The sequence below is a fragment of the Gopherus evgoodei genome, unplaced genomic scaffold (assembly GCF_007399415.2).
Source record: "Gopherus evgoodei ecotype Sinaloan lineage unplaced genomic scaffold, rGopEvg1_v1.p scaffold_128_arrow_ctg1, whole genome shotgun sequence".
NCBI lineage: Eukaryota > Metazoa > Chordata > Testudines > Testudinidae > Gopherus > Gopherus evgoodei.
Genome location: NW_022059791.1, coordinates 58,980 through 83,251, shown reverse-complemented (window position 1 = coordinate 83,251; position 24,272 = coordinate 58,980). Strand labels below are relative to the sequence as shown.

The following is a 24,272-nucleotide window of genomic DNA, read 5'->3' as shown; positions in this document are numbered from 1 at the left end:
CTATGTCCAGAAACCAGAGTGGGAAAAAAAGGAAAGCAAAGCTCATTTATGCAGTCTGCTAATGTACTCTCTAACAATTTCAGAAACTTCATCAAACGATTAACTAGTAAATCCTCATCTGATTGGAACAGTAAAATTGTGCAGCATCCCAGACAAAGTGATGGCCACAACCGTGGACCACTCATCTTAAAGGTATTGAATACCAAATTGGCATTATTATTGGTTATGTATGTTTAATTATCCATGTTGAAAGTAAATGCCAGAGATTACCAGTGGGCACTGCACTGGTGTCCTTGCCAAGGTGGATGGGGGTGGGCTTGTGGCCACAAGAAGGGATGGATTCTCCAGTGGCAGGTGCGGTGCTGGGGGACCAGATTCTACCATCCAGCCCTTCCTGACAGCTGCTGTTGCAGTGGCCAGGAGCACCAGGCCCTTGTAAATCACTGTAACCCAGAGCCCCTTTTGGTCCCCCACAGTAGGCAGCCCTTCCAGGAGCATTTAACAGCATTGCCGGACCCTATTTTAGGGCCGCAGATGCGGGGGTGATGGGATAAAGGGGGCAGTGCTGTTAAAGCATAAAGCACTGCCACATCGGACGTGTAACGTCAGCCATGTATGGTCTGGAACCAGTGGCCAATTCTTACCGGTACACTGGACCAGCCCACTGTCACCTATGGTAAGTATGAGGTTTATTCTAAATATCACTGTTGTTAGTTTGCAGAAACATATTTGCAGCACAAAGACATCAGTACGGTGGAAACAACACAGAAGGCTAATACTGTGTTTAGAAGACATATAGCAATTCTTCTAATGAAGGAGTCAGGTAATTACCTTCTACCACGTATTGTGGACTCATTAGGCACATGTGAGCATAACATGAAGAGTGGAATTTTGTCACATAACAGACAGTTATCTTAATACCCCTAAAGTGGGATATCTCGCAGGTTTGGTTCTGTAATGGAGACTATGAATCAATAATATCTTTAAGTACACAAAAATTTTAATGGGGTGAATGATTGCTATTGATCGACCAGTTAAATGAAATTTGAATTTTTAGATACAGGTTAGTAAAGTTAAAATCTGAAAAAAATATTCCAAAAAAAGGAAAAGATATGTGTTCAAACCATTGACTGGATTACAATATTGACAATTAATAAATCAAGATTAGCATTTTCAGTGTTGGTCATAACGTATTCATCATTTTGTAATGCTATATTTATTTTTAAGAAAGCGTGGAGGACTACTGCATATACTGCAACCTTATCGACTGTGAAAAAGAAAGTGAGGATTGCACGATGGTAAGAAACATAGAATTACATGAGAAATATATGCCATAAACTGCGTAAGGATCATGATCCTTGTAAAAATTCCACAACATTAAACAGTTTCTTCATGCCGATAGTTATATATTAGGTAATGTTCACATGTGGAAGGAATAGGATGAGTGAATGCAAAGTATGTTTAACATAACTTCTGTGATTTCATTTCTTAATTGTTACTTATCAAAGGTCCATTGTGATTCTTGCAAGAGGTGGGCACATATACCATGCATTACAGAAGGAACCAATCAAGAAAACCTGACATATGAGAAGAAAGAGTACAACTGCAAGACATGTGCATAGTTCACCTCATTACCAAAAAAAAAAAAGGCAAGAAAGAAAACCCATTGTTTAACTGCCTCTTGTTCAAAACATAATGCAACCCAAAGAAATATATTTCTACATATACATCAGATTAAAATACATGTTTTTGATGTTAAATATATTTTTCTCTGTATTTCTGTCCATATATATAATGCAAACTATAAAATTGTAAAAGTAATTTTAAAAAATGAAAGTGGTGTCATCATAGGCGTGCTCCATACCCCCAAACCTTACCTCCCTTTTCACGTATTCACACACAAAAAAGCGAAAGAGCATGCCTCGATCACCCAATAGGCCAGTTTGGCACATTAGCCAGGAAGAAGCAGATTCTGAGTGTTTTCGACCACAGACTCCATCCCTCCCGATTTGCAACCATCCCCGGACCAGTGACAGGTGCATAGGCAGCCATGTAATTGGAACTAAGCAAGGAGGAACCCAGTGGAAACAATGAGAGAGGCCACTCTGGTTATCACCTTGGGGTCAGGAGTGTGTCCTGTACCCCCAAACCTTACTTCCCTTTACATGTATTCACACACAAAAAAGCGAAAGAGCATGCCTCGATCACCCAATAGGTCAATTTGGCACATTAGCCAGGAAGAAGCAGATCCTGAGTGTTTTCGACCACAGACTCCATCCCTCCCGATTTGCAACCATCCCTGGACCAGTGACAGGTGCATAGGCAGCCATGTCATTGGAACTAAGTAAGGAGGAAGCCAGTGGAAACAATAAGAGGGGCCACTCTGGTTATCACCTTGGGGTCAGGGGTGTGCCCTGTACCCTCAAACCTTACTTCCCTTTATATGTATTCACACACAAAAAAGCGAAAGAGCGTGCCTCGAGCAGCCATGTCATTGGAACTAAACAAGGAGGAAGCCCGTGGAAACAATGAAAGGGGCCATTCTGGTTATCACCTTGGGGTCAGGGGTGTGCCCTGTACCCTCAAACTTTACTTCCCTTTACACGTATTCACACACAAAAAAGCGAAAGAGCATGCCTCGATCACCCAATAGGTCAATTTGGCACATTAGCCAGGAGGAAGCAGATCATGAGTGTTTTCGACCACAAACTCCATCCCTCCCGATTTGCAACCCCATGGACCAGTGGAGGAAGCAGATTGGGAGTGTTTTCGACCACAAACTCCATCCCTCCTAATTTGCAACCCCATGGACCAGTGGAGGAAGCAGATCGGGAGTGTTTTCGACCACAAACTCCATCCCTTCTGATTTGCAACCTCATGGACCAGGCGGAGGAAGCAGATCATGAGTGTTTTCGACCACAAACTCCATCCCTCCCGATTTGCAACCCCATGGACCAGTGGAGGAAGCAGATCCTGAGTGTTTTCGACCACAAACTCCATGCATCCCGATTTGCAACCTCATGGACCAGGTGGCAGCAATTCTTGAGCAGAAGGACAGATGGTTTCCTTATGTGGCAGAAACTGAAGCTAGTTGGAAAATGGGAGGGTTGCTCAAAGGGACGTTACACCGGCCCTGACCTGCTCCCCTCGGGCTCCTGGGCTCCGCTGGGTGCCCATTGCCGGTCGGAGCTCGCCATCGCATCGCCACCCCGCACTGTGACTCAGCCTCCGGCTCCAGCGCATCCCGAGACCCAGCTACTGCAGCAGGAGCCCCGGCCTGTGAATTGTCCTGACTTTCATGCCAACTCCCTCCGGGCTGGGAATTAGGCATCAGAGTTAAATGCTGGGAACAAACCATCAGCCCCAGCTCCTGTCCCGGCCTCAGCCCTTTCCCAGCCTATGGAGTTTAGCCCAGAGAAGGTGAAGAGGTCTTGTCCCCGGCTGTAAATACCTGCTGGGTGAGCACTGCAGCATGGCAGCTGATGGCCTGACACTATCCCCTGGCTGGGAGTTGCAGGTAGAGGAATTCGTGCTAGGAGGGAGGTCCACCTGTCTGGCAGGGAGGGGAATTAGCTGCTGGCACAACTCCCTGGGGGCTGGGGTGGACTCTCCATCCCGGGTTATGTGTGAAGCTGGACGGGAGGATTTTCTAGATCTGCCTTCAATCCCCCCACAGTTCACTCTGGGCCCTCCTGTGTGTGCGGGTTTGCCCAGGTGATCCCAGTCTTCCCATCCAACCTTCCAGCTGGGAATTCTCCAGGCGGCTGGAGTGGTGGTGAGCTGAAACGTGGCTTGGAGAGCGGGGTTTGGAGTCCCCCTCAGTCACAGCAGCTCTGGCGTTCCTTGCCCTCATCTCACTCTCAGTTCCCTGCTCCTCCGCGGAGACTCCCCGCATGCCTCAGAGCCGGGTTTCTGCTGCGGGAGAGATCAACCGGCTGTTGTCCTCTTACCCCCTTGTAAGGGAGCAAATCCGAGGCCCAGACTGGACGGTTCCAGGGCAGGGAGCAGGTGCAGCCGAGGGCTGGAATTCATCCTCGTTGGAGTGGGGGGGTTATGGCAGCCACTTCAGCCCAGAGTGAAAGCTGAATAAATAGCAGGGTTGTGTTCCTGCCAGGAACAGCCGGGAGCTAGAGCCTGCTCCACAAACCTCTGCTTCTCTGCAGGGCGACAGCGGGGAGATGGGTCTAGCTGGATTGACAACACACCAGTGACTGACTTGGGTCCCCCACAACCCCCATCGCTGCTCCAGGGCCCCCCAGGGGCTGGACATAGAACCCAGGAGTCCTGGCTCCCAGTCCCCTCATTCTAACCCGATAGCCCCCCACCCTGCATCATTCCATCTGCCCCCTCATGCCTCCTTCCTTCCATCTGTCTGTCCATCCATCCATTCGACCCCATACAGTCCTCCTACGTTTCTCCATCCATTCCACAACTCCAAGCCATACCCCGGTTCTCACCTACCCCTCCCTGCTGGGGGCTGGTGCCATGGCAGGGGGAGGTGGTGGCCCGAGAGGAGCCATGATTTTGATCTCAGGAGCTAGGCCCCATGAGCCTGTGGGACTCCCTGCCACACGACCTGGCTGAGCAGGGGGGTTGGGCTGGGGTCACTGAGCCATCGCTGGGGGGTGGCAGGTTGGGGCACCCTGTGCCTGTTACTTTCCATGGAAAGCTTCTATCTCACCCCCACCTTCCCCCCCACACAGATCCCCAACCCCAGAGCTGAGATGGAGCTGATGAGGAGGCTGCAGCTCCCCAAGGAACCAGGTGAGTCAGGGCTGTGGGGGGCAGTGTCAAGAGGGGGAGGGCGGCTCCATGGCTGACATGGCCCCTCTCCCCGGTGTCCATGGAGGGGTTGTGGGGGGGCTGTGGCTGATGTCCCCTTCCCTGCGGTGCCCATGGGGGTTTGTGGGGGAGGCCGTGGCTGATGTCCCATTTGCCCCGGTGCCCATGGGGGTTTGTGGGTGAGCCGTGGCTGATGTCCCCTTCGCGCTGGTGCCCATGGAGGTTTGTGGGGGGCCGTGGCTGACATCCCCCTCCCCCCAGTGCCCTGCGCAGCAGCTCGGTGTCGGTGTTGATCTGAGGCTTTGTGGCTGACGTGGGCTGCGAGCTGCTCTACAGGAACGAGGAGCTGGGGCATGGAGGCCGTTTTCAAGTTCCCCGTGGATGCTGAGTCAGCTGTCTACACCTTCCAGGCCCGGCTGGGTGGGGCCTGTATCCAGGCCCAGCTCCAAAAGAAGAAACAGGTGCTGGGGGACAGGGGTCCCGGAGGGAGAAGGAGGGGGCTGGGTTGAGGGGATCTTGGGGTGACCCCGTCTCTCCCGGCAGGTGTAGGAGCAGTACGGGGATGCACTGGGCAGAGAGCAGAGGGATGTCGAGGGACAGGGGGATCTTGGGGTGACCCTGTCTCTCCCAGCAGGCACAAGAGGTATACGGGGACGCGGTCGGCAGGGGGATGTTGGGGGCAGGCGTATCTCAGGGTGACCCCGTCTCTCCTGGCAGGTGCAGGAAGTGTACGGGGACACACTGACAGGGGGATATCGGGGGCAGGGGAATCTCGGGGTGACCCCGTCTCTCCGGTCAGGTGCAGGAGGTGTATGGGGACATGCTGGCCAGGGGGCAGGGGTGTGTTGGGGGCAGGGGAATCTAGGGGTGACCCTGTCTCTCTAGGCAGGCACAGGAGCTGTATGGGGACGCACTGGCCGGGGGGCCGAGCTCGTTCCTGCTGCAGCAGAAGGGGCCGGGGGCGACGTGTTCAGCTGCTCCCTGGGGAATCTGACCCCGGGGAGGAGGCGGTGCTGACCCTGCGCTGCATCTGTGAGCTGCCGTTGGAGCCTGATGGGGCTGCCCGCTATGTGCTGCTGACCGTGCTGCGTCCCCGCTACATGCCCTGTGGTGAGACCCACAGATCTCCCTGCCCCTCCCACATGCCGCACAGTGAGACCACAGCCCCCCCTGTGGCCCCGCTCCGTGCCCCACAGTGAGACCCACAACCACCCTGTCTCCGCTCTGCGCACTCTGGTGAGACCCACAGATCCCATACCCCCGTCACAGTGAGACCCACAGCGCCCTGCCACGTGCCCGGCGGTGAGACCAACGGATCCCCCTGCCTCTGCTATGCACTTCATGGTGAGACCCAAAGATCCCCCCTTACTCCCCTGCACCCTATACCCCAGCTGTTTGCTTCCAGCTGTGCTGCACCCCTTTGACATGCCCCATGTTGAGACCAGACCCATAGGCCCCATAGATCCCACATAGCTTGCTGTACCCCATAGCCCCCAGAACCCCAGCTACATACCCCAAGGTGAGTGACCGCACAGCCCATAACCCTCTGATACCTCTATAGCCCCTGTTACATACCCCACAATGGAAGACCCACATAGCCCCCATAATGCCCCATAGGCCACTACTGTGTGCCCTATGGTAAGTACCCTGCCCCATAGGCCTGCAATCCCTGCCCCAGGGTGTGTAACCCACCCTAGCCATCCAGAAATCTCCTGATATCCCAGCCTAATATTCCCCCAGTATCTCATATGCCCCTGCTCTCCTAGGCCCCTGGCTTTCACCCCTGTGTCTCTCTCTGCAGGGTGGGACGGGGAGGATGTCACCCAGGGGGTCCCGCGGGTCCTCCAGCAGGAGCTGCCCTACACCCTGAGCCTGAGCGCCACGCTGCAGTCGCCCCACGGCAACAACCGCGTGCTCTCCAACTGCCCACTCACTCCCCTGAGCTATACAGCCGGGAACCAAACCACTGCCCAGGTAAGTGCTCACCTGGATGCCTGGGTCCCGGCCATTCCCACTGGGAGGATGGTGCTGGGGAGGGCTCTGGGTGCCAGGGAACCAGGCTGTGGGCTGGAGGGAGGGGTGAGGGGATTTGGGGGCAGGCTTGGGGGCAGGTCCCAGGTGAGTGAGTCCTGAAATGGGGAGCATGGGCCAGACTCTCTGGGTGACTGGGGAAGCGGGGGGATTGAACAACACCAACAGATCTGGGGAATTTCCCAGTTTCTCTGGGGAAAATCTGGAGAGGCTGAAATCTGCCAGTTTGGGGAGGAAATCCCTGGGAGTCTCTGGGCTCTGTTAGGCTTTAGTTTCTGGGATTTTCCCTCTCCTTGTTTCTCAGTGGAAGGAAATGGAGGTGGGGGGACCAGGAAAATTTCACCCCCAAATTGGAAAGATTTAGCCTCCCCAAAATGTCAAATATTTGCAATTTTTCACCAGGAAAAGCCACTTCCCACATTGGCCTTTGGGGTTGTTTTTCCCTCTCTTCTTTCCACCGAACCTGGGGGCACCCAGCCAGTGTTCCTAGGGTCATCTCCTCATCCTCACTCCATGCAGGGAGTGCTAAGTTGGGTGCGAGAGCCAGCAGGACCCTGATCCCTCAGGAATCATGTGGACGTGACTGTGTGTCTGTCGCCCCCCAGGTGTCACTGGCCCAGGGCCCCCCCCCGTAGGACCGGGACATGGAGCTGCTGGTGTATTACACAGAGCCACACAAACCTAGCATGGTGCTGGAGGCCGGGCTGCCTGGAGCCAAGCGAGGTAGAGGAGGGGATCCTGTACCCAGCTACCTCTAGGCAGGGGCACAGAGGGAGATCTGTGGGGGGTGAAGTAGGTACCGAGTGGTGACATGGGATTGGGGAGGCACAGGGGGATGATTGTGGAATGAGGGATGCTGGGGCTGATAGGGGTCGGTGCTGTGGGAATCCGGGGGCAGGTGAGGGTGGGGGGACAGGAGTGGGGGGCCATGGGGGATCTGGGGATGGGGTGTGTGTGGAGGACAGGGACAGGAGTGGGGGGCCATGGGAGATCTGGGGATGGAGTGTGTGTGGAGGATGGGGGATGGGAGTGGGGGGCCATGGGAGATCTGGGGATGGGGTGTGTGTGGAGGATGGGGGACAGGAGAGGGGGGCCATGGAGGAGCTGGGGATGGGGTGTGTGTGGAGGACAGGGACAGGAGTGGGGGGCCATGAGAGATCTGGGGATGGGGTGTATGTGGAGGATGGGGGATGGGAGTAGGGGGCCATGGGAGATCTGGGGATGGGGTGTGTGTGGAGGATGGGGGACGGGAATGAGGGTCCTTGGGGGACCTGGGGATGGGGTGTGTGTGGAGGACAGGTACAGGAGTAGGGGGCCATGGGGGAGCTGGGGATGGGAGTGGTGTGGAGGATGGGGGGCAGAAGCGGGGGGTCCTTGGGGGAGCTGGGGATGGGATGTGTGTGGAGGACAGGGGACAGGAGCGGGGGGCCTTGGGGGAGTTGGGGATGGGGTGTGTGTCGAGGACGGGGGACAGGAGCGGGGGGCCTTGGGGGAGCTGGCGTTGGCAGGGCGGGGTGTCTGGGAGCAGGCGGGCACTGGGGAGCACTGCAGGTTTGGGAGGCACAAGGGAGAACTGGGGATGGGAGAGCAGGCACTGGGGGGCTGGGTACTGGGGATGGGGGGGATCTAAGACGAGAGAGGTAGGGGGAGGGACAGAGCAATGAAGGTGGGTCTCTGGGGGCAGTTGGGGGTGCAATGGGGTGGCTAACGCAGGCTCGACCCCATGCCCACTCCATTTGGGGGCTGGCCCTCATCTCACTGCAGGCTCCCTGATGGGCGACCCGGCCGTGATGGTGACTCTGCTCCCCAGCGTGCCCAAAGTGGTGCCAGCCCAGAGCCGGGCCGGGGAGTTCATCCTCCTGCTGGACCGCTCCGGCAGCATGGCGTGCCCCATGGACAGCAGATACCTCTTCCACCAGCGCATCAACAGTGCCAAGGTACGGCCAGACGGGAGGCTGCGGTTGGTGGGACCGCGCTGGGGGAAGCTACCGAGGCTGGCTGGGTCCATGGGGCTGACTCTCCATCCATCCGTCTGTCTGTCCCCAGAAAGCCCTGATCCTGCTGTTGAAGAGTTTGCCCCTGGCCTGTTATTTCAACATCTATGGCTTTGGGTCTGAGTTCGAGTCCTTCTACCCGTGAGTCCAAGAGGCGGGGTAGGGAGGAGGCTGGCTGGGTTAGGGAGCAGGGCTGGTTAGGGGACAGAGGGTGTCTGTGGGTTAGGGGGCAAGGCTGGTTGGGGGCAGGGCTGGTTAGGGGACAGGGGCTTGCCGGAGGGTAGGGGGCAGGGCTGGCTGGGGGCAGGAGGTGTCTGGGTTAGGGGGCAGGGCTGGCTGGGGGCAGCGTGTCCCTGGCTCCGGCTATCCCAGCCCCAGACCTATCAATGCCTCCTGCAGGCAGAGCATGGAATATACCCAGCAGACCATGTCCGAGTCCCTGTAGCGCGTCCAGCTGCTCAAGGCTAACCTGGGGGGCACCAAAATCTTGGAGCCACTACAAGCCATTTACCGCAGCCCCTGCTGGTGTGCACACACACCAGGTACCGGGGGCACTGGGGCCAGCTGGAGGGGCCTCCTGGGGCAGGCTCGAAGAGTGATTGTGGGGCCGTGGGGTAATGTGAGGGGACTCAGAGAAGTATGCAGGCTTAGGGGGACAGAATCATAGACTTTCAGGACAGAAAGGACCCCCGCCCCCAGCCTGCCCCCTGGGAAGGATTATCTGCAGTAACTGAGCCCCCACCCCCAGTGCACCATCCCTGCCCATGGGGTGTTTGCTCCCAGCTGTCACGTGGGCCATACGCCATCACAGGCCCCTCCTTGCCTGTTCCTGCCATCCCGCTCCCCTCGGAGGCTGTTCCTTAACTTCCAAGTGGGAGACCCTGAGAGAGGGGATCGGAGAGAGGCTGGGGGCTGTGGGGGACAGTCGACAGGGGCCATGGGGTTGCTCGGAGAGGGACTGGGACACTGGGCCAGATGGGAGGAGGGGGCAGTGCCAGCTCCCCTGTGGGTGTGAGCAGGGCGTGGCAGGTAGCAACCTGGAGGGAGGGCAGGCGGGTGGAGGCAGGAACCGGTGTATAGAGCGTGAAGGGGCAGCGCTTTGTGCTGCACCCAGCTCTGGGGGGTGCCCTGTAGCCTGTGGGGGGCAGGAAGGGCACACATGATGGGATCAGGAGGAATCTTCCGAAAGGTGCCCACAGCTTGTCATAAACAGATAGCTAAGGGTTAATGTCTCTTTCACCTGAAGCATCTGACCAGAGGACCAATCAGGAAACCGGATTTTTTCAACTTTGAGTGGAGGGAATTTTGTGTCTGAGGTCTTTGTTGTCTGTCTGCCTGCTTTCTCTGAGCTTTGGAGAAGTAGTTTCTGCTTTCTAATCTTCTGTTTCTAAGTGTAAGGACAAAGAGATCAGATAGTAAGTTATATGGTTTCTTTTCTTTGGTATTTGCATGAATATAAGTGCTGGAGTGCTTTGATTTGTATTCTTTTTGAATAAGGCTGTTTATTCAATATTCTTTTAAGCAATTGACCCTGTATTTTGTCACCTTAATACAGAGAGACCATTTGTATGTATTTTTTCTTTCTTTTTTATATAAAGCTTTCTTTTAAGACCTGTTGGAGTTTTCTTTTCTGGAAAATTTCAGGGAAATTGAGGCTGTACTCACCAGGGAATTGGTGGGAGGAAGAAATCAGGGGGAGATCTGTGTGTGTTGGATTTGCTAGCCTGATTTTGCATTCCCTCTGGGTGAAGAGGAAAGTGCTTTTGTTTCCAGGACTGGGAACGGAGAGGGGGAGTCACTCTGTTTGGATTCCCAGAGCTTGTGTCTGTGTATCTCTCCAGGAGCACCTGGAGGGGGGAAGGGCAATAGGATTATTTCCCTTTGTTGTGAGACTCAAGGGATTTGGGTCTTGGGGTCCCCAGGGAAGGTTTTTCAGGGGGACCAGAGTGCCCCAAAACACTCTAATTTTTGGAGTGGGTGGTGGCAGCAAGTACCAGGTCCAAGCTGGTAACTAAGCTTGGAGGTTTTCATGCTAACCCCCATATTTTGGACGCTAAGGTCCAAATCTGGGACTAAAGGTATGATATGAGTGGCAGCGGTTACCTGATAGACAAAATCCAGAAGCCAGTAGGAATATTATTTTTTTTCTCTTCTCTGCTAAGGGCTTTTTAGCAGAGAGAAACAGTTTGGGTTTAAAAGAGAATTTTTTTTTCTGCTCTCTCTGGCAGTTTGTGGCGTGCATCTTAAGCAAGAAACCATTAAGGTGCCATTAAGAGTCTTTTGTCACACAATAGCACTCCCATTGAGAGTCATTACCAGCACTATATACATGCAAATAAAGTGGTTTTTCAGGTTTACTTAACATTGAAGATTAGCTAAAGGCTCTGTTGCTAGGCAGACTCCAGGAGGCAACAGAGCCTGCAGTTCAGAATATAACCACCGGAGGGCACCCCAACACAAGAAAACCGGAACCATAACTTCTAAGGCAAAAATTGGGGCCGAAGAACAAATCAAGGAAGCTGAACACAGGCGAGAGATGGAAAAACACAATCAGCAACTAGAAATAAAACAAAAAGAGATGGAGCTGAAAGAAAAGGAAGAAAGCATCAAACTGGCAGCCTACCAAAGAGAACAGGCAGCCAAAGAGGCAGCACACAAAAGAAAACTAGAAGAAGAAGAGGTGGCCCACCGAAGGAAACAAGCAGAAGAAGAGTTGGCCCACAGAAGGAAGCATGAAGAAGAAGAGGCGGCCCAACGCCGAGACATGGAAAAACAACAGAAAGAAATGTAAAAACAACAAAAAGAAAATGAAGAGAAGGAAAAACAGAGAAAACATGAACTGGACTTGGCAAAAGCTGGGCTGCATGTGCCAGCCAACCCTAACAACCCGGCGCCAATTATTGCTCCACAGCACAGGAAATTTCCCACCTACAAGGCAGGTGATGACACCGAGGCCTTCTTGGAAAATTTTGAAAGAGCCTGTCTTGGGTACAGCATCCCCAAAGACCAGTACATGGTAGAACTGAGGTCACAGCTCAGTGGACCTTTAGCAGAGGTGGCAGCTGAAATGCCTAAGCAGCAAATGAATGACTATAAACTTTTTCAAACCAAGGCCAGATACAGAATGGGGATAACCCCAGATCATGCCCGTCGGCACTTCAGAACCCAAAAGTGGAAACCAGAGGTGTCATTTCCCAAACACGCCTACTACGTTGCAAAAAATTATGAGGCCTGGATATCAGGACACAATGTTAAAACCTTGGAAGAACTGCACCTCCTCATACAAATGGAGCAGTTCTTGGATGGTGTTCCTGAGGACATCACACGGTACATACAAGATGGAAAACCCAAAAATCTCGCTGAGGCGGGGGAGATTGGAGCCAAATGGATGGAAGTGGCAGAAAGCAAGAAAGCTACTGTCAAGGGGAACGATTACCCCAGGGGGCACACAGACCATAAACCCTACAACCGAGGACAGCCAAAGACCCCACATACCACCCAAGTAAAGCCACAGACACCCTACTCTTCCACCTCACCAGTCTCCAGTAACTCACCTCGGCCCAGTGACCCATCAGATGGAAGATGCTTTAAGTGTAATGAACTGGGACATATCAAGGCCAACTGTCCAAAGAACACCATGCGAGTGCAATTCATTACACCACCATCACACCAAAGATCCCCAGGCCCGGATGCCTCTCAAATACCCTTGGAGCGAAGGGAAAATTTGAGAGTGGGCGGAAAGAAGGTTACTGCCTAGAGAGACATGGGGGCACAAGTGTCAGCTATCCACCAATCCTTCGTTGACCCCAAATTCATCAACCCAAAGGCCAAAGTTACAATTTACCCCTTCATGTCACAAGCTGTAGACTTGCCTACAGCTCAACTGCCTGTCCAGTACAAAGGCTGGTCAGGAATGTGGACTTTTGCAGTCTATGACAATTATCCTATCCCCATGCTACTGGGAGAAGACTTGGCCAACCAGGTGAAGCGGGCCAAGAGAGTGGGAATGGTTACACGTAGCCAAACCAGGCAAGCTTCCAGACCCATTCCTGTTCCTGAGCCGTCCACAGAGGCCCCGTCTGTGTTACCAGAGACCCAGACAGAGGTAGTGGACCCGGATTCCATGCCTACCACTGAAACAGCCACAGCACCTCCAGTCCCAGGCCCGGAACTGGAACAGCAACCAGCACCAGCAAGTGCAACCACATCTTCAAACTCAACGCCAGAGGGCGCCAGCGAGCCAGAACTGGCAGAAGCAAAAGACAGCCATACCCAAAAGGCTCAGCCAGAGCCTGAAATACCCTCAGGTGCACCAGCGGAGAGCGATGCACCAGCAACGGAAATAAACCCCTCATCTACATCGCTTCCAGGGGGACCAAGCCCAAGTCCACAGTCTGAGGAAGAACTGGTGATCCCAGCCTCAAGGGAACAGTTCCAGACTGAGCAGGAAGCAGATGACAGCCTTCAGAAAGCTTGGGCGGCGGCACGGAGCACCCCACCGCCTCTCAGCTCTTCTAATTGATCCTGGTTTGTTATAGACCATGGACTTTTATACAAGGAAATTCTTTCTGGTGGACACCGGGAAGAATGGCAGCCGCAAAAACAGTTGGTGGTTCCAACTAAGTACTGGGAGAAGCTCTTAAGCTTAGCCCATGATCATCCCAGTGGCCATGCTGGGGTGAACAGAACCAAAGACAGGTTGGGGAAGTCCTTCCACTGCGAGGGGATGGGCAAGGATGTTGCCAAGTATGTCTGGTCTTGTGAGGTATGCCAAAGAGTGGGAAAGCCTCAAGACCAGGTCAAGGCCCCTCTCCAGCCACTCCCCATAATTGAGGTCCCATTTCAGCGAGTAGCTGTGGATATTCTGGGCCCTTTCCCAAAAAAGACGCCCAGAGGAAAGCAGTACGTACTGACTTTAGTGGACTTTGCTACCCGATGGCCAGAAGCAGTAGCTCTAGGCAACACCAGGGCTAACACTGTGTGCCTGGCCCTAACAGACATCTTTGCCAGGGTAGGTTGGCCCTCCGACATCCTTACAGATTCAGGGTCTAATTTCCTGGCAGGGACCATGGAAAAACTGTGGGAAACTCATGGGGTGAATCACTTGGTTGCCACCCCGTACCACCATCAAACCAATGGCCTGGTGGAAAGGTTCAATGGAACTTTGGGGGCCATGATACGAAAATTCATCAACGAATTCTCCAATAATTGGGACCTAGTGTTGCAGCAGTTGCTGTTTGCCTACAGGGCTGTACCACATCCCAGTTTAGGGTTTTCACCGTTTGAACTTGTGTATGGTCATGAGGTTAAGGGGCCATTACAGTTGGTGAAGCAGCAATGGGAGGGGTTTACACCTTCTCCAGGAACTAACATTCTGGACTTTGTAAGCAACCTACAAAGCACCCTCCGACACTCTTTAGCCCTTGCTAGAGAGAACCTAAAGGATGCTCAAGAAGAGCAAAAGGCCTGGTATGACAGACATGCCAGAGAACGTTCCTTCAAGGTAGGAGACCAGGTTATGGTCTTGAAGGCGCAACAGACCCATAAGATGGAAGCATCATGGGAAGGGCCATTCACGGTCCAAGAACGCCTGGGAACTGTAAACTACCTCATAGCATTTCCCAATTCCTCACTAAAGCCTAAAGTGTACCATGTTAATTCTCTCAAGCCTTTCTATTCCAGAGACTTACAGGTTTGTCAGTTTACAGTCCAGGGAGATGAGGCTGAGTGGCCTGACGGTGTCTACTACGACGGGAAAAAAGACGGTGGCGTGGAAGAGGTGAACCTCTCAACCACCCTGGAATGTCTGCAGCAGCGACAAATCAAGGAGCTGTGCACTAGCTTCGCCCCATTGTTCTCAGCCACCCCAGGACGGACTGAACGGGCATACCACTCCATTGATACAGGTAATGCTCACCCAATCAGAACCCCACCCTACCGGGTGTCTCCTCATGCCCAAGCTGCTATGGAACGGGAGATCCAGAACATGCTAAAGATGGGTATAATCCGCTCATCTACCAGTGCACGGGCAGCTCCAGTGGTTCTGGTACCCAAACCAGATGGGGAAATACGCTTTTGCGTGGACTACCGTATACTAAATGCGGTAACTCGTCCGGACAACTATCCAATGCCACGCACCAATGAGCTATTGGAGAAGTTGGGACGTGCCCAGTTCATCTCTACAATAGACTTAACCAAGGGGTACTGGCAAGTACCGCTAGATGAACCTGCCAAGGAGAGGTCAGCATTCGTCACCCATGCAGGGGTGTATGAATTCAATGTCCTTCCTTTCGGCCTTTGAAATGCACCCGCCACCTTCCAGAGGCTGGTAGATGGTCTACTAGCTGGACTGGGAGAATTTGCAGTTGCCTACCTCGATGATGTGGCCATTTTTTCAGACTCCTGGCCCGAACACCTACTACACCTGGAAAAGGTCTTTGAGCGCATCAGGCAGGCCAGACTAACTGTTAAGGCCAAAAAGGGTCAAATAGGCCAAAACAGAGTGACTTACCTGGGGCACCAGGTGGGTCGAGGAACCATAAACCCCCTACAGGCCAAGGTGGATGCTATCCAAAAGTGGCCTGTCCCAAGGTCAAAGAAACAGGTCCAATCCTTCTTAGGCTTGGCCGGATACTACAGGCGATTTGTACCACACTACAGCCAAATCGCTGCCCCTCTGACCGACCTGACCAAAAAGACCCAGCCAAGTGCAGTTAAGTGGACTGATGAGTGTCAAAAGGCCTTTACCCAACTTAAGGCAACGCTCATGTCTGACCCTGTGCTCAGGGCCCCGGATTTTGACAAACCATTCCTAGTAACCACGGATGCATCTGAGCGTGGTATAGGAGCAGTGCTCATGCAGGAAGCAACAGATCACAACTTCCATCCTGTCGTGTTTCTCAGCAAGAAACTGTCTGAGAGGGAAAGTCACTGGTCAGTCAGTGAAAAGGAATGCTATGCCATTGTGTAAGCCCTGGAAAAGCTACGCCCATATGTTTGGGGACGGCGGTTCCAACTACAAACTGACCATGCTGCACTAAAGTGGCTTCATACTGCCAAGGGGAACAACAAGAAACTTCTTCATTGGAGTTTATCATACCATATCATACCTTTAGTCCCAGATTTGGACCTTAGCGTCCAAAATATGGGGGTTAGCATGAAAACCTCCAAGCTTAGTTACCAGCTTGGACCTGGTACTTGCTGCCACCACCCACTCCAAAAAATTAGAGTGTTTTGGGGCACTCTGGTCCCCCTGAAAAACCTTCCCTGGGGACCCCAAGACCCAAATCCCTTGAGTCTCACAACAAAGGGAAATAATCCTATTGCCCTTCCCCCCTCCAGGTGCTCCTGGAGAGATACACAGACACAAGCTCTGGGAATCCAAACAGAGTGACTCCCCCTCTCCGTTCCCAGTCCTGGAAACAAAAGCACTTTCCTCTTCACCCAGAGGGAATGCAAAATCAGGCTAGCAAATCCAACACACACAGATCTCCCCCTGATTTCTTCCTCCCACCAATTCCCTGGTGAGTACAGCCTCAATTTCCCTGAAATTTCCCAGAAAAGAAAACTCCAACAGGTCTTAAAAGAAAGCTTTATATAAAAAAGAAAGAAAAAATATATACAAATGGTCTCTCTGTATTAAGGTGACAAAATACAGGGTCAATTGCTTAAAAGAATATTGAATAAACAGCCTTATTCAAAAAGAATACAAATCAAAGCACTCCAGCACTTATATTCATGCAAATACCAAAGAAAAGGAACCATATAACTTACTATCTGATCTCTTTGTCCTTACACTTAGAAACAGAAGATTAGAAAGCAGAAACTACTTCTCCAAAGCTCAGAGAAAGCAGGCAGACAGACAACAAAGACCTCAGACACAAAATTCCCTCCACTCAAAGTTGAAAAAATCCGGTTTCCTGATTGATCCTCTGGTCAGGTGCTTCAGGTGAAAGAAACATTAACCCTTAGCTATCTGTTTATGACACAGCTGTCGGTGGGTTCTTGTCTCCAGAGGCGGGCGAACAGGTGATGGGTGGGGGTTGGGGTCATGCTTGGGGGTTGGGGGTCACAGAGATAGGCGAGAAGGTCAGCAGTCCCCATCTGTCAGTCCCTCAGGAGAGATCTCTGGGAGGGGAGGAATGGGGCCGGGGGTCTCTGAGAGGGTCAGGCTTTCTGGTGAGCTGCTCCTGTTACCAGTGGGGAGGGGGTGTCTCTGGGAGGGCTGTGGTCTCTGGTTCTGACAGCGTGTCTCCCTGACAGCGTGTCTGGTTCTGACAGCTGTTCGTGTTTACGGATGGGGAGGTAGAGAACACCCAGGATGTCATCACAGAGGTGTGGCGTCACCGGGGGACCCACAGATAATGGGGATGCCTCCCCCCCAGCCCTGCCCCCATTAGCATTGCCATCATGTGAACCCCCCCACCATAGTCCCCAGCATCTGCCCAACCCTTCACCTCACTCTGCCCCCCAGCCTTGCCAGCATGGGGAGCCCCCAGAAAGCCCACCCAGCCCTACTGGCCCCTCTCCAACTGTCCTGTCTCCCTCTCCCAGCAGGGGATGGACCCCACCGCCTCTGCATACACACCTCCCCGCCGAACTCTATTCCCCCTGCAGGTGCTTCTCCTTCGGCATCGGGGATAGGGTTTCCACAGCTCTGATCAAAGGCATCGCCCGGGCAGCAGGGGGCAGCGCCGAGTTCATCACTGGCCAGGACTGCATGCAGCCCAAGGTGAGAACCCAGGAGTCTGAGCTCCCAGCTCCTCTGCTGTAACCCACCAGCCCCTACTCCCCTCCCTGCAGCGAGTCCTGGCTACCAGCTCCCCTACTCTAGCCCACTAGACCCCACTCCCTTCCTGAGCCGGGGATAGGACCCAGGCATCCTGGCCCACCCTGTGTGTGCCAGTCTCTCCTTCAGGTGCTGCAGTCTCTGAAGCGGACCCTGCAGCTGGCTGTGACCGGGATCTCGCTGAGCTGGGATCTGCCCCTGGGATGCAGGCACAGCTGCTGCACCGGGGCCCTGAGGTGATCTTCGCTGGGCAGCACTGCCTCATCTATGGCCAGCTCTGCGGGCAGCCCCAGATGAGAGAGCGAGACCCCCACCCTGGGACACCCCCAGGACTCAGGGTCAGTGACTGAGCCAGGAGCCCCACAGTCCCCTCCTGGGTGATAACGCTGATCCCAATGATGGCCATAGGGCTGGAGGTCCCTATGCTACCCCAGCCCCATTGAGCTGAATGGTAATTGATAACTCTGACCCCTAATGATGGCCATTGGGCTGCAGGTCTCTGTACTAGCCCATCTGCATTGATCTCAGGGCAGGTCTGCACTGCAAATTGACATTGGCACAGCTGCACCACTGTTGCACGTCTGGCAAAGACACTCTAAGCCAACGGGAGAAGCTCTTCTGCTGACATAGCGCTGTTTACATGGAGGGCTGAGGTTGGTCTAACTATCTTGCTCAGGGGTTGGATTTTTCATGCCCCTGAGCGACATCGTTCTACCACAGTATGTACTGTGGATGAGACCTCAATGGGGATTGATAACTCTGACCTCTAATGATGGCCACTGGGCTGGAAGTCTCTGTGCTACCCCAGCCCCATTGAGCTCAATGGGGATTGTTAACTCTGGGCCCTAATGGCGGCCATTGGGCTGACTAGGCCAGCCCCTCAACTGGTGTTAATTGGGCGTATTTGCCCTCTTTGTTCTTTAAGCTGGGTCTAGGGGGTCCAGGGCATCTTCTCCCCTGTCGCATTCCACCTCTGACCGCCTTTCTTTGCCTGCAGCCCCCAGGCACTCCCATGGGGGGCGTCACCCTGCAGTATGGCATCCAGGACCAGACCTAGAAGGAGATACTGCAGTTCCCCCTGCAGCCACAGGATGGAGACAGGTGACAGCAATGCTTCCCAGCTCCCATCCGCACACCCCAGGCAGCTGGGTCCTGCCCACCCCCTCCCACCCCACATCCCCACCCCAGCAGAACAGAGATGGGATGGGACCTGCCCCCCTGGCTCCCAGCCCCCCTTCTGTGACCACTAGACCCCAACCCCTTCCCGGCACCAGGATAAAACCCAGGAGTCCTGGCATCCACCCCCCCCTTCATCCCACTAGATCCTGCTCCCGTCCCCGCAGTGGCTGGAACCCAGGCATCCAGGGCTAAGTCCGTGACTCTCCCCATCACAGGCTGCCTGTTCACCAGCTGGCAGCCAAGTTGCTGCTGCTGGAGCTGGAGAGGGCCGTGGGCGCTGGGTCAGAGGTGGCCCGGCACCGGGCAGTGGAGGCCAGTCTGAGCTCGGGGGTCATCTGCTCCCTCACGGCCTACATGGGGGTGGACATGGAGCGGGGGCAGCTGGTGCAGGGGCCGCTGGTGACACGGGACGTCCCACTGGCAGGTAACCTCCGAAGGAGTCGGGGCTCCTGGTGCTGGGGGGGACCCAGCATGTGGGGGGAACTCGGGGGTGGGGAGGGGGAAGGCACCGGTGGGAGGGATGGGGGGAACCTGGCACCAGGAAGGAGGGGAATTCCGGGAGGGATCCCAGCACGAGAGGATCCCAGTGTAAGGGCAGGGGGAACCCAGAAACATGAGGGGCATTTTGCTTATGGGGTAATGTCCCTTTGCCCCTCTCCCTGCCCTCCTGACTCCCATGGGGCTGTGCTGCCCCTCTCTGTTCCCAGGCGATGGCGACCCCAATCCTCACACCCCCAGGGCATGGAGAGAATAAGGGTGCTGGCAGGGTGAGACAGGGAGTAGCCCACAGGGCTTGCCCCCCACACCCCTGCTGGGAGAGTGGGACCTGTGCTTCCCCCCCAGACAGATGGACAGAGACAGCAGGCAGGCGGAGACCCAGAGTCAGGCAGGGACAGAGACCGAAAATCAGACAGACGGACCCAGAGCGGGACAGTACTGGGACAGTACTGGAGAGATGCAGAGAGAGAAACAGATCCAGTCAGACTGACCGACCGACCCAGACAGTTGCAGGGACAGGAGGGGCAGGCGCATCACTGTCGTGAGCAGATCTGCCTAGCGGGGGCCTCTCACTCCCAGCATCCTGCCCTCATCCATGGGGTGCAGCACCCACCCCTGCATCCTCTGGGGCTGGAGGAGAGGTCCCGGCTGAAGAATGGGGAGATAAGAATGGGCCTGTGCGGACTGGATCTGGGGATCACAGCCAGAGGGGAAGGGACAGGAGCTGGGGAGATCCTGGCTGTGATGGAGCTGCAGGGAGAGGAAGATGGGGCTGGGTGTGTGGGGGTCCCAGCTGGGGGAAAGGGAATGGGGGGGTATGGGGAAGGGTCCTAGGGTCCCAGTGGTGCGTTGGCTTTAAATGCCTGGGGAGGGGGGATTTCTCTTCCCTTCCTTGGCTTCTCTGTGTCTATTTGTGTGTCCATCTGTGTCTCTCTCTGTCCATCTGCTCCCTATATTTAGATTTCATCATGGAATATATGGAGATGATAGACTGCATCTCAATAAGAGAAGTCTCAATAGACCGTATCTACGAGCAACCAGCGAGCAGAGTGCGCCTAGCCGAACCGAACTACTGCAGTGTCTTCGGGCTCCTGTCCCGTGACTTGCATGGGGCACGTGAGTACCACTGCCACAAGTGCCTGCAGCTCTCGAAGTCCAGCACCGACCATCTCCTCCCTCGGAAGTGCCTCTCCTGGCTCCGTGGTGGTGGTGGGGAGGCAACACAAGGGCAGACAGTCCTACAGTCAGGGGCCCCTGGCACCTTGAAAAATGAGGGGGGCATGGGCTGAGAGTCAGGACTCTGGGGGTGGGCAAACGCCAAGGTAACGCTTCATCGGGTTAGAGACAGATGTGCCCGGAAGGGCACGGAGTTGTGCAAGTATTTAAAAACTAAATAGAAAACGAAGGAAATTCCTGGGCGAAAAACCTTTGTGTCGCAGCAGGATGGGGAATTCTTAGCTGTTTTTTTTTTTTTTAAGTGTCTTGAAGCAAAGTATCTCGAAACAAAATGAATAAAAAAATAACAAAACCTCCAGGCAAAAAAATCTGTGAAGCTGGAATTTGGGGTGTGAGTTTGTATTGGTGAGCTAAGTGTGTCTGGGCGGGTGGGAGGGATCAGGAGTTTTTAGTAACAGAAATGTCTCTGAGCAGTTTTCTCTGAAATAAACACAGAGGGAAATTCCCAGGCAAAAAACCCTTGTGAAACTCAGCCTAAGCTTGGATGTTTGTACAGGAGAGTTCAGGGGCAAAAGTCTATTGGCACATTCTGGTTTATAAATGAAGAAACCCACGAAAGGCAGAACTTTTAAAGTGAAGGCTCACCTTAAAACCTGAATTTGGAGAGTCTGGAAATACAAAGTTACTGTAGCCCATATAACTTTAGCTCTGCCCCATAACCCTGGCCAATGCATGGCTATAATATCATATAGACTCTGTAACACCTCCTTGCCCACTACCCTTTTAGATGCTTGTGTCTCCCTCCGGACGTAGGTCTGTATCGCAGGCTGTAGTGGGGGATGGTCCTGGGATCAGATTGTTTTTGAAAAACACCCTGGGGTTGTGGAATTAATGGCTGGGCTGGGACATTCACAGGGAGTTGAGTGCCCATCTCCGATTGAAAGGAAATTGTCATCTCATGGATACAAGAAGGGGCAGAGTTAAGGATGTCTGTGGCGGGGTTAAGGGTGCAGAAGAGCAGGTAAAGGGTGCCCATGGATGAGGTAGTGTTAAGGGTGCAGAGGAGCAGGTTAAGGACACCCCTGGAGGGACAGAGTTAAGAACACACAGAGGGTTACAGTTAAGGTTGGCTGTCCCCCAGCCTGGACAGGCCATGTTGCTGTTCTGAACCCACAAACCTTTACCAGCCCCATCTGGTCTCTTTCCAGAACGGGCACCAGAGGAGTCTGCCTTATTGAGGCTGGTGTCTCTGCAAAATGCTGACAGTTCGTGGGACCTGGACCCCCGGCTGGCTGCCGTGCTGGGGGTGAGCGAGGCTGATGCCAGGGAGAGGGTACCCAGGGAGGTGAGCGGGTGGAGGGAGGGTGCAAAGGAGAGAGGAAGGGAGAGATGAGGGGGCAGGTGCTATGTATTGGGCCTCTTCTCTGCTCCCAGATGAGGTTGGGGGTGACCCAGGCTGGTGGGGGGGAGTTTGAGGGTGATTAGATTAAATGACCCCTGAACCTGGAGCCCGGTGGGCAAGACAGGCCCAGATTGGGGGGCTGGGAACCCCCTAATGGGGTCGGAGCATTGGGTCAAGGGGGCCAAGGGCCAGGTAGAGGCGCCCAGGCTGGGCCCTTTGTCAGGCCGTCTCCCTACCCCCAGGCATGGCACTGGGCATCTGGGTAGGGGGTCCACGGTGCTGGAGTGGGGGTGCTAGGAACACTCTGAGTCGAGAGGGGGATGACTGGAGTGGGGGGGTCCCTAGGGATGAGAGGTCAGGCCAGGCATTGACTCAAGCTGCCTTTCTCCTGCCTCCCTCATGACATGACCCCAGCATCTGGGCCACGGTGCTAGCCGTGGTCTGGCTGCACGACCGGGCCATGGGGCAGCGTGACGAGTGGGAGCTGCTGGAGGCCAAGGCTGAGGGTTGGGTGCGGGACCGAGCAGGTGAGAGGAAGTCAGGGAAGTGGGGGTCAGGGACAGTGTCCAGGGTCTCAACTCCCAAGAGCCCCTGCCTCATGGGGCCCCTGAGCCTGGGCCCCAGGAACCTCCATCCTCAACCCTCGTCCCCATGGCCCACAGCCATGACCCTGCCCCCATGTTCCATAGCCCAGCCCCCTTCAGAGCCCTGAGAGCCTGTGCCCCATGGGTCCCAGGGCCCCCATCCCTAAGATTCCTGCCTTCCAGGGCCCCACAGCCCAGCCCTCGAAAGCCCCCATCCCCAGCCTCTCCCCATCCCAATCCCAGCATCCTTCTGGGGTTTCCGTGCCCCACCGTCGAGGACCTTTACTTCCCAGCTTCCCAACCCCCATGCCAGTCTCTCACGTGCTATGAGCTCTCTTTCCTTTGCCCCCAGGCCCTCCCCTTGTTCCCTGAGCTGGTGTCTCTCCATTGATCCCCTTCTCATTTCAGGGGCCTGGCTGAGCGAGTGCCAGGAAGCCGCCAACGCCCTGCTGGACTGCAGCATTGGCCCTGCTGTCTTTGGGCTCTGAGCCCCCCTGGGATCCCTGTACCTGCTCCCCAAACTACCTTGGGCATTCAACTTGGAGCCCCAAGAGCCAACAGGGGGTGCAGAAGTGGCTGCGCTGACCTCGCCCTGCATGAGCCATCCAGTGTAAACCTAGTCCCATCTCTGCGGAGTTCAGCTATTGGACAGACAGACAGACCAGCAGGATCTTTGCTTGTCCAAACGCGACCTCATTTTGTCATAGTGGCAGATTTCTCTTCGCTAGACAATCCTGAACGCAAACAGGAGCGCAGTGATTAGCATAATTCTTTATTTCTTCTCTGTCTAGGTCTGGACTGGAGCTAGTCAGACATTTTCCAGCTGAACAGTGTTGTGTTGGCAAATGTGATTCCATGGTGAAGGCTGAAAGGTGGAAACAGGCAGCAGATGGAGGAAGCTTGTCCGATGCTGCATGTTGTGAATCCGTCCCCAGTCACCAGCTGCTGAATTCTCTACCACAGGAAGAAATGCTTAAAACCTGACCATCCATCTTGATGGTTAATGCTCATGCTGTGTCCATCCTGGGCAGCATGGGGCCCTTCTCAGGACATCCTGGGACTCAAGCAAAAGATGAAAAACATCAGCTGGTTAATTTCCTGGAAAGAAAGTGCTATTTTTATCAAGAAACTGCAGGAGCGTAAGGAAGAAGCAAACAGTTTTCCCACTTTATGTTAACCAGCCCTGACCCCCTTTGAACAGCTTTCACCACATGACTGTGCTGGGTCACGTCCCGATTTCAGCCTTTCCGTGTCTGAGAAGGCAACTCAACAAATTCAATTTACAGCACCTGGAGTCCAATCACAGCTACCTGCCTCGCATGGTGCAGAGACTCTGGGGAAGGATTAAGATACCAGGTAATTGATTTAATTGCCTTAAGCCCTGAAGGAATGCAGCCCTGGGACTGAGATTTCCCCAAAGGCCAGATGGAATTCAGAGATCCTAATTCTCACTTCCCGCTGTGAATAGTGGAACTTCGATACCAGCGGTGACATCCTGGTCCCATTGAAATCAAAGGGCGTTTTGTCTTCGACTTCAACAGGCACAGAATTTCAGCCCATTTTACTGGACTTTTGCAAATTAAACCCTGTGGCTGGGATTTTGGAAGAAGTGGTTGAGGCACCCAGTTCCAGGGGGTTTGGCCTCTCTGAAAATCCCAACCTATCATCCTGTTCCAAACCCAATGAAGTCAGAGGAAAGGCTCTTTCCGAGAGAGCTGAGGAACCAGCTCCCACTGGAAACTCCAGCTGAAGTGAGTCTTTTCAATGGTCTTCAGATAAACTCTGTTGGTAGAAGCTAATTGCCTAGCTCCCTTTGGCGCCTTTGGATAGTCCAGCTG

General features: G+C 54.2%; 1 pseudogene; it reads left to right on the top strand.

The window, feature by feature from the left end:
• Positions 1 to 4,812: 4,812 nt before the first annotated feature.
• LOC115639803 lies at positions 4,813 to 22,922 on the top strand (annotated as a pseudogene).
• Positions 22,923 to 24,272: the final 1,350 nt, after the last annotated feature.